The sequence below is a fragment of the Oratosquilla oratoria genome, chromosome 1, assembly GCF_046742065.1.
Source record: "Oratosquilla oratoria isolate Oo_2021 chromosome 1, ASM4674206v1, whole genome shotgun sequence".
In the NCBI taxonomy this organism is placed as follows: Eukaryota; Metazoa; Arthropoda; class Malacostraca; order Stomatopoda; family Squillidae; genus Oratosquilla; species Oratosquilla oratoria.
The window spans coordinates 50,378,192-50,388,191 of record NC_134777.1 but is presented as its reverse complement, the minus strand read 5'-3'; the positions used below and the strand labels follow the sequence as shown (position 1 = coordinate 50,388,191).

General features: G+C 39.0%; 1 protein-coding gene across 1 annotated transcript in view; it reads right to left on the bottom strand.

Moving 5' to 3' along the window:
* LOC143030629 (sushi, von Willebrand factor type A, EGF and pentraxin domain-containing protein 1-like) overlaps window positions 1–10,000 on the bottom strand; it is a 14,835-nt gene that overhangs the window by 1,171 nt on the left and 3,664 nt on the right. The gene's annotated exons all lie outside the window — the stretch shown is intronic.

Sequence of the window (10,000 nt, the reverse complement as noted above, 5' to 3'; positions counted from 1 at the left end):
TATTTATGGCTACGCACAGTGCCTGCAACCGTATCCGTAGCGTTAGTTCGATTGCCTACGTAAATGCGAATGCGAGGAATGTCCCAAGATGTTTTTATGTATACATATATACATGCGAGTTCATCCCCTGTAGGACCGCCCCAGACCCTACAGAACGACAATGACTTTCCACCTTACCAATAAGATCTGGCTTGGTAAGGCTGTATGTATGGCGCATGTCTAACCATGCTTGTCTGTAACTGCATATCTAGTCGAGAACCAGTGTAATCAACTCGACCCTATAAATCCAGGCCTAGCACTCAAATGCAGCACTGGAACCTCTGCTGTCTGCCAGTGCTGAAAGGGGTTGGGAATCCAGAAAAAAATTATTTGGACAGTTGCCCCCACCCCTCCCCAGACTTTATCGGGTGTCTCCCACGTACGAGAGAGAATCAGGTTAGCCAACTCGATCTACTCACCGGCCAACCAACTTGGTCTCAACTTATACAACAAACTCGGGGTCGACTTATACCAATTTAGCCTATTTTCTTACTAACTTGGTCGAATGAAAAATCAAATCGTGATAAGTTCGTCAACAAAAGTGGTTAGTGAAAAGGGTCTCTGCGTAATTGTCAGTGATGATCTCAAATTATTTAAGCAGTACATATTCGCCTCAGAGAAGGCAAATAAGATTCTAAGTCTGATTGAACAGTCTTTTGATTTTAAAAGTCCATCTGTTATTTTCAAGCTATATAAATCGTTAGTTCGTCCATATTTGGAATCTCATTAAAGACATTGACAGATTGGAAAAAGTACAATGGCGAGCTACAGAACTGATTCCAAATATCTGAAATAAATCATACGAAAATCGACTAAAACATATGAATCTGTTTTCCTTAAAAAAAAAAAAAGTAGACTCTGGAGGGTTTTGATACAGGTCTTTAAGATTCTAAAGGAAATTGACGTCAAAAGTGACGAAATTTTCAAACTGAATACGAATCAAACAAGAAATAATGGTTTCAAACTGTCAGGAAGTAGATTTAATTTGGAAGTGGGTAGAAACAACTTCGCCAGCCGTGTAATAAATAAATGTAATAAACTTCCTGCAGAGGCAGTGCAATGTAATGCAGTTCTAAGTTCTAAGATTCTTTTAGATAAGCACCTAAGCAATATACGGTAATGCCTGCCATTTATACTATTTATTCATTCATTATCATTTAATTTTTTATTTACTTATTAATTAATTTATTCATTATAAAAAAAATTTTTTTCTTCATTATTTGTCATTATCTGTTTATTTTATTAATTTATCTATTTTTCCCCGCATCCGACCTAGTTATGGCCCTTCTTTTGTAATCCTTTGCAAAGTGCAAATCGAATACTTTCTCACATGTATAAGACTATCGTGCACAAGGCTGAATAAATTCAGTTTTGCCATAGACTGTAATCACGGTAATTGGCCGCGGCCTAGTTAGTAGGCCAAGTTGGCAATAGTTAAGAGTTCGCTCTACACCGCTAATATACGGTCCGAACTATGGCTAAGGTGAGATATTTCGCCAAAAGGCTCGTGACTGCGGCAGGTTAACCCATTAAACAAACAAAAAATAAAACAATAACACAAAAAATCATAAAACACGAAAATGTTTGATCAAACACCAGAAAAATATGACGTCAGCGAAGCGAGGGCTGACGTCATATTTTTCTGGTGTTTGATCAAACATTTTGGTGTTTTATGATTTTTTGTTTTATTTGACCAAATGACAAGAATCTTGTCATCGAAGTTTAATGGGTTAACATTCATTGGTGGGAATCGGAGAGGAATGCGAGATTCAAACCAACAACTAAGCGATTGTGAGACGTTTTGGACGCTAACTACAACTTTTGTTTTTATAGTTTTCCAGGTTTTATTTATATTTTCACATATACACATAGAATAATTTTCATTCTTTATAGATGTTTCCATTTTCTTCAGAAATAACAATATTAGAGGCTCAAGTCTCACACTTAATTTTTAGTGACAAGCACATTTTGAGTGAAAGCAGCTAGTGAAGATGTGATGAGCACATATAAAATATAACTAAGAAATATATATAACTAATTATACAAACAAGAGGTGTTAAGATTAAACCTAATTCATATATAAATAATACAAAATAAAAATATATAATAGAAGATAAAATACATAATCAAAAATAAAGAATATACAATAAAAATATATATAATAAAAAACAAACATAACTAAATGATGTTAAAATTAAACCGAATTCATATATGAAATATGATTAAAATCTAGAAAATACATAAAATATAAAAATTATTTAAATCTGGCCAATGTCCGAAGCAGCCAGCCGGAAAGGCTCTCGTATTCAAAATGTCCCAGGTTGGTGGCCAATGTCAGAAACATCCGTCCACGCAATTAAAGAATGCAAGACCAGCGTATTTCCGATCACACACACACACACACACACACACACACACACACACACACACACACACACACACACACACAATAGAAATTACTGATAGAGAGAATCTGATAAAATGGGATGACAGAAATACAAGAGGACACGGAAAGAAAATAAAAAAAGACAGCTATAGAAGAGATTTGAAAAAGAACAGCTTTCCTCACAGAGTAATAGACAGTTGGAACAAGTTAGATGAGAAAGTGGTGTGTGCAAAAACAATACATGAATTTAAAAATAGTTTAGATAAAATGAGATATGAAGACGGGACCCCACGAGCATAGCTCCCCTTCCCGTAAAATACAACTAGGTAAATACAACTAGGTAAATACACACACACACACACATATATATATATATATATATATATATATATATATATATATATATATATATATATATATAATGTATTATAACTCGATCTCGGATAACTGAATTATCGGTCGGGGGTGGTACCACCATACCATTGAGCTGTGTGATTATGTAATTCACCACGGTTCAGGGTTACGTGTTGGGCTCATGGTCAACAGGTACTACCCATTGAATGAGAGCTCAGAGCTCGTGTATGTCCCTGTCTACGGATATTGCTGTGTGTATTTAAGCGTGCGCGCACTTTATATTATGTGCTGGACCCGAGATCGACAGTCACTAGCCTCCTATATGTAAGCTCACACCTCATATTGTTCGAACAATAGGTATGAGTAATACTATGGCATGACACCCACTACTTTGCATGGGGGGGGGGGGGTGGCAGGAGCGGTTTGCAGTAATAGAAGAATATTTATTCGCCGTGAGCGCGACGCGTATTCCGTTACGGTAGCACGAGAGCCCTGGACATTAAGCACATGTCTTTATCCCACTCTTCGTTTGTCTTGATAAAACTACCTAAGACTGACTTATCTGTCTCCTAGAATTTTTGACAGTCTAGTTTTGCCTATTGGCAACTAATGGTAGTCATTTTAAAGAATTTCTTTTTGTGGATACCTTAGTGTTAACCCAGTCCCTTATTTCCTGCAGCGTTATGGGGCACAGTGAATATTTATGAACAATACGATTGGAATCTTATCAATACTGAAACTGAGGGGAAGGAAGGAAATTTTAGAGCAGTGGTCTTCAACCTGGGGGGGGGGCATGGACCCCTTGAGGAGGAGCGCAAGGAGGTTCCCAAAATGGGGCAACAAGCCGAAAACCAGCGGTAGCCAGTGTACACTCGATTGGACACTCGGCGACAAAGAAGAGTTCTCAAAGAGCGTGAAGGCACGTCAGGTTTGGGACAAAACTTGGGGGATTCCGGCCAAGACAATTCTGATGAATAGAACCTCTTGGATGTGGTGACTTTTTTTTTTAGCGGCAGCCTTTTTCATTTTGTTTAATATTTTCGCTTCTAGTCACATTCTAATATGTTTGTTCTAGCTGGCGTCTGGTTAGGAGGGGAAAGGGCAGGAATCTGCACATCGAAGAATTCCAACCCGTCCCTATTACCCCTTGCACTACCACTAACAATTTGCAAATTTCTTCTGGCCTCAGTTAAGCGGCTTCTTTCAGCCGAAAGAGTTGGCTAAAATTTAGGAGCTAAAGTAAAAATATCCCACTAAGACACGGAGAAGTCAACTCTCGCAGCCTTTGTCGAACGACTGCATCACAGATGCTTGTGATGGCGATCGCAGACGTATTTTCTGAATTCCTCCGACTTTTCATTCTTCACGTTTTCTTCGATTTCGGAAAGTTTTACCCCAGATATAATCGAGTCATCTGCATTCAACACGCCATCACCGCCGAATACCTGTTGCACACTGTTCTTTTCTCAGACTTTGATATATAATCCTACTTTCTTGTGCAAAAAAAAAAAAAAATCATGCGTGCTTCCACTTACCAGACGAGACGTCCACTGTCAAAACGCCCCGGTGATGTTTTGCTTATAGTCAAAACGTCCCACCTGCAGGTTTTGTATATAAAGGGTTTGGGAGGATGATACCATCAGTTGACCACAATACCACATATACGTAAGATGGAAGTTGTCACTACAGATAGAGGTGGCCAGAAGATTTGCTTGGATGGATTCATGTATACCAAGAAACATCAGTCCACGAATGCTGACCAGATTATAAGGCGTGTAAAAAGGGATCCTCCAATAAAGTGCTATGGAAACTTGAAATTGTGATATATATGTGTGTGTGTGTGTGTGTGTGTGTGTGTGTGTGTGTGTGTGTGTGTGTGTGTGTGTGTGTGTGTGTGTGTGTGTGTGTGTGTGTGTGTGTGTGTGTGTGTGTGTGTGTGTGTGTGTGTGCGTGCGCGCGAGATGCAGGGATGAACAGTCATCCAGGAGCAAAGAGAGAACAAAAAATGAGGGAGGGAGGGGTGGTGAATGGGAGAGGAGTATGTGGGGATGAAATGGGTGGGAGTAGATTTATGCCTTTTGACTTTGGCTACCTCCCTTGTAAGAGGGAAAAATCCTTGGTATGCGTATGTTTTATTGTTATTTATCAATTGTAAAACAACTTGCGTTGGACTTAAAAAAGTATTGATGTGAATATATTTTTGGTGGCCAAAATGTCCATCTTTGAGCAAATTGGTGGCTGTGACATCCTTAGCCTAAATATCTGTAGCCGAAACGTCCTGTCACCTCATCGAAGACGCTGCAGTTATGAGTGTTTTTAATTAGATGATTATCCGCATCTTCATTATTGAGTATATCATCTTCATATAGGAGCCATGTTCACTTATGATCAAAGACAATGTAGTTAAAAGAAATAAATTTCGATTACTGAGTTATGAATGGTGTTCACTTGATATTCAAAGCATTTTGATTATCGGTTCATCATAAGACCAGTTCATATCTCAAAAAATATATATTATCACTGAATCAAACTTCATATACGCAAATTATATGGTTTCAGTGCCTGTTGTTCTAACTTACCATCTGAAAAAACTAAAACCATACATTTAGGAATTACCATTAAAAAAAACTTGGATAAATGCAAGTAGTAAATGAGAAATGGAAATGGAACGTTTGAGAAAAGGTGATGGGACGTTTTGACCAAGGAACGTTTTGGATTTGGGGCCAGGGGGATGTTTAGACCGAGTATCGGGTTCCAGTGCCTGTGGTTATAACTTAACATCTAACATATGAACCGTATTTAGAACTAATTTGTCAATGTCAACCACCGATGGCACCTATTTGATAAGTTACCGGTAGCTGCTAATTACAGCAGCATCCCCTAGCTGTGACAGTGTGAACCGATTTACGTTATAGATTGGAGCACTTTGTATACATGTAGGAGATACAAGTAAATGCGTAGTTGGAAGTGTGTATGTATATACGTGCACGCGTGTAGCGGGCGTGAATCTTCTAGAACAATCAAATTGCCATTCTATTTACATAATTAATTATCAATTATTTTGAAGTGTGTATGTATATACGTGCATGCGTGTAGCGGGCGTGAATCTTCTAGAACAATCAAATTGCCATTCTGTTTACATGTGTCAGTGGAGTGATCTTTTGGTGGGTAGCTAAACGGTGGTATTCCCTATGATCAAAGGGGCCTTGTATTGCACCTTTTTCCCTACAGAGCGCGCCACGATCGCCGATAGTTGGCTACATGGTGGCCAGCGCGATATGGTGAAATTTAGTAAATGCATTTTCGAAGCATGTGCAGCTGACAATAATAACCCATGAGAATGTTTAAAGAAGTCAATAAGACCGTTTTACGACAATCACGAAACCATTGAACAAGTAGGATCACCGTAAGAGACCGTAACGTGGGAGACTAACGCAAGTTCGTGACCCAATACAGTGTCCATTTAAATATGTCAAGTGATTCACGTTTCATTACAGCTAGAGTGATATTTTGGTGAGTAGGCATATTGTTAATTACAGTGTCGGTATACACACACACACACTATGTTATGACGGCAGCGTCCTCTGTGTTAAGCTGCTAAGCAATTCACGTGTAATTAAATAGATTTAGTGGATAGGACTACAGCTCTTTAGGCCTACAATGCGCAGTACCACCTAGCTGTGATATTATGAACCGATTCATGTCGTCAGTTGTACCGGCAACATTTAACAGGCAAAGTGACGTTTTTGTTATTCGTCGTGGAATAAGACAAGGAAGCAATGATGCAACTTATATTACGTTCAGTAGGTCTGAGACCGCATGACAAGTTAATAACTGGCTCTGGTGCTTCGCAGATGTATTAAATTGAATTGAATGGTTACTGGGGTAGTCTGTGGATAGTGCTAGCTCAATCGACCGTGTCTCCATGACCCAAAAGGTGCCAAATAGCAAATTTGCCTAATATTTCACTTATCACACTAAAATACAAGGACAACGTCACACGGCTAATAACGGCGGCATCTCTTGTGAATATCTTTGAGGTGATTCAATACAAGCTATTGTACTGTGAAATTTACAAGCACAGAGTTGTCCACAGTATCGATTCATAAATTGACTCGTATACCGGTATTGTTCGTAGGGTCTACAACAGTTCAAAAGAAAATGACTCATCCTCAATACCACCACCCAGCTGTTTGACAGTGGGTACATTCTTAAGGCCTGTCTACACGAGCGGGCCTGATCGGCGGGTTTGCCCGTTAACGGGCAAATTCTCGCGGGCCTGCCCGTGAATGTTGTCCACACGACCGAAGTGATGAACAGCTGGGCCTGCCCGACGATGTTGCCAGTAGCGGGTGGAGTGCTGTACGAGAACCATGGTGCCTAGCATTGTCAAGAAAAAGATTTTGTGCTCTATCCTGGGCTGCCATCGTTAAATGTTCACTGTGCTACTATGCCGTGGAATGTGGGATGAAGGCCCGCTGTGGGTTCACGATATTATCTTGCGTCTGGCAGGGTAGAAACTCCAGCTACCGGGCACCAGCTCAGTGATTTCCCTCGGTGGCCTTTCGGGCAATTTGATCGTTTGCCCGTCAAATATGCCCGTTAACGGGCAAGCCCGCCGATCAGGCCCGCTCGTGTAGACAGGCATTTATGCTACGTCCACACGGTCGAGCACTGTCCGCCGGGCACAAGGGCTTTGCTCGACAACGGGCAATTTCATCGGGCAAACCATCAAACTGCCCGTTCCCGGCGCTATTTGCGGGCAGTGAATGGAGGGCTGACATCACTGCCAAACGCATGAGGTGAGGTGCGAGCAAAATTAGCAAACCCGCTCAGTACAGACCGAAGTTACCTTATCACCATGTCCGCACCTAGTACTAGCTGAGCAATTTTTTTGGGGGGCTAATAGTAATATGATAATACACATATATTATCCTCATTTCAGAAGGGGAGGGGGTTAATTGTAGGGCTAGCACTGATGGCTGACAAATCTTTAACACTGGCAATTAAAAATTCCACTTAATAAAATTATTTCAATGAGTATTTTCAATTTGCTCATTTCAGTTGGGGGGGCTGGCCACTTTTTTTTGGGGGGGTTAAAGCCCCCTCAAGCCCCCACCTGGCGCCGCCACTGCTGATGCATCCTAACCCCGAAATAATAATTTCCCATTGGGTTGCGCCCCTGGAACTTTTCAACTATCTCGTCGAGTCCATAGAAACCAGCCTGGGAAACAACTTGCCACTTACCTTACGATGTCGATAGATTCATTCAGCAGTATTATTATAGAGAGCGATGCAACTTCTTGTTCTTGAAGTAAAACATTTTTAAATCAACAATTGCTGTCACGCTAAAGTCACATAACAGTTTTTGGAAGGACACCTTGATCCTTTTAAAGCAATTCAAGCACCTCTTCTTTTCTTCGACACAAAATTAAATTAAAAAAAAATGATAAGATAGAACACCTATACTCAGCACAAACCAATTCAAAACTAAGATGGCGCCCTTTCGATTCCGTTTTGAGAGAAGGCCTGTGATTGGCTGGAATCGGTAAGAGACTCAAAACAATTATGTGATTGGATGAACCGATAATGTATTACGTGAAGCTCCCGCAAGATGTCGCGCCTGAACGTCCGCGAAAATCGCAGGGAAGTTATCAATAAAGTGAATTTGGCAGAACCCAAACACTTTTCATAAATTTTGCAGGAAAATTATGAAATACGAATCTTTGTATTTTTGCGTGTATGTACATATATGTTTGTGCATATACTTTTGTTGGCACATTCACCGATTAGAGTAAATACCCCAGGTAAGCTTCAGACTTGCCGGTTGGTGTAATTGTTCACAAAATATAATTTGTGATTGTATATATATATGTATATATGCATGCATTGTTAAAATCGACAGCGTTAGTGAGGTTGTTGATCTTCTTGTGAGTATTCTCCAGTTTTCTAACCAATATTCTGCCATTTAGAGGGTGGGCATATACCAAGTTGCCAAAATGATTCATTTATTTCAACGTTTCGTCTAACAAAGAGACATCTTCAGGAAATTCTGTAACATAGATAATAATGACGTACAGAAATATAGAAAACAACATGTAAATCTAACCAATTATACAAATATAGAAGCAAATATCAATAAATGCGCAAATTCACACAAAATAAACACTATACATGGGCTGATGGGGACCGTTACTTACAATAGTTAAAAGGTCCGATGAAATGACGAAGAAAACCCTTCGCTCGGTGACATATATTTGTATAATTGGTTAGATTTACATGTTGTTTTCTATATTTCTGTACGTCATTATTATCTACGTTACAGAATTTCCTGAAGATGTCTCTTTGTTAGACGAAACGTTGAAATAAATGAATCATTTTGGCAACTTGGTATATGCCCACCCTCTAAATGGCAGAATATTGGTTAGAAAACTGGAGAATACTCACAAGAAGATCAACAACCTCACTAACGCTGTCGATTTTAACAATGCATGCATACAAGAGAATCTGCTCCCCAGATATTCAAACATATATATATATATATATATATATATATATATATATATATATATATATATATATGTATGTATATATATATATATATACGTGGACTCGACGTTCGTCAAGTTAATTAGATGCCTCCTTGCATCATTTCCTGCTTTGTTTGTCTTCTATATATAGGTAAAATACGGTGGTGTCATAACTGTTACTATGATGTATATTATAAACCATGTTCGGACGGTGCAACTCCAACATAACTCCTGGGATATTTACTTTGGTCGGTGACTGTACTTATGTATGTATATACGCATGTCCGTATGTATGTATACATGCATGTGTGTATGTATTCGCGTATGCAAATATTATGTATTTTTTTGCTGAAACCACGAGGAAATCAAAGATCGGAATACTAAACGTTTTCGTCTATTTAAGACATTTTCAAAGTACTTTGAAAATGTCTTAAATAGACGAAAACGTTTAGTATTCCGATCTTTGATTTCCTCGTAGTTTCAGCAAACTATATTTATTCACGTGTTTTATGTGATTACTGTTGCAGTATGTATGTATGTATGTATGTACATGCACGTGTAAATGTATGTATATATGGATGTATATGTATATATGTATGTATGTCTGCATGTATGTATATATATGTATGTATGTATGTATGTATGTATGTATGTATGTATGTATGTATGTATGTATACATATATGTATGTA